The sequence below is a fragment of the Octopus bimaculoides genome, chromosome 5 (assembly GCF_001194135.2).
Source record: "Octopus bimaculoides isolate UCB-OBI-ISO-001 chromosome 5, ASM119413v2, whole genome shotgun sequence".
Classification (NCBI taxonomy): domain Eukaryota; kingdom Metazoa; phylum Mollusca; class Cephalopoda; order Octopoda; family Octopodidae; genus Octopus; species Octopus bimaculoides.
The window spans coordinates 90,605,070-90,606,309 of NC_068985.1; positions in this window are offsets into that span (position 1 = coordinate 90,605,070).

Below are 1,240 nucleotides of genomic sequence, written 5' to 3' on the forward strand. Positions count from 1 at the left end.
TATATATATACGTACATACATACATGCATACATGCATAATACATACACACACATACATACACACACACATACATACACACACACATATACACATTCATATATATATATATGCACATACGTATATGCGCACATGCACAAACATTAACATGTGCACATGGCAATTTACCAAATGTTTTTGGCAAACCAGTAATTATCTACACTAAACTCTTCTGTGAGGCGTGGTTTGGCAACAACCACCAGAACACGTGACAACTCGTTGTGAGGAATCTCTACAACCATATAGTAAATGCAACGTAGAAAACCTGAACAATATTTTATACATGTGCGCATGTTTCAGAGAGTCCACTAGTGTGATGATGAAAATAAGCGCATAAAGCTCATATTATTTCTGCCATGAGATCTACATAAATACCCCTTTGAAATGGAAATTCATTGGATTCATATAAACTCTTACATCAGTCATGTGGAAGAAAATCAGGGAAATGAAAAGTATATGATGGATTGAATTTCTTTCTGATCTTTCAACAGCCTCGGAAGGGGAAAAGAAAAACGGTATTAAGAATATTTAACATCTCATAAATCAAGTTTGCTGTCCAAGCTTAATTCTTCCTGTTTCAATTAGTGATGCGGTTGTCAAAGGAATTAAGATTAAAACTAGATATAACTAGTTTCTTCTATAAAATAATGTCCAGTCGTTTATAGATTTTTTTATAGGAATATTAAAAGAGAGCAGGAATAGCATGTTGGATATTTGGTATAGGCTTTTAACGGATATGCGATACAATGATACCAATTTCATAGACTGAAGGGATACATCTATTGATTTTACTAACGGAATGGTCGTGGATGTCACATTTGGTAACTCAGGTGTGGCTGTGAGGTGACAAATTTATTTCTTGGTTCAATCCCATTCTGTTGCACATTCGGTACGTGTCTTCTCTATGGTTTCGAGCCGACCAAGTCCTTCTGAGTGGATTCCCTAGTATGCAATATGTCTGTGTTTAATTGTTTGCTTGTGTGTGTGGTGGTGGGGGGTGTACTTGTTCCATTCATTTGAGTACGGCCGGCCATGATGGAGCACCGCCTTTAGTCGAACAAATCGAACTTATTCTATTGGTCACTTTTGACGAACCTCTAAGTTACGGGGACGTAAACACACCAGCAGCCGTTATCAAGCGATGTTGGTGGGACAAACACAGACACACAGATATTCATATATATATATATATATATATATATA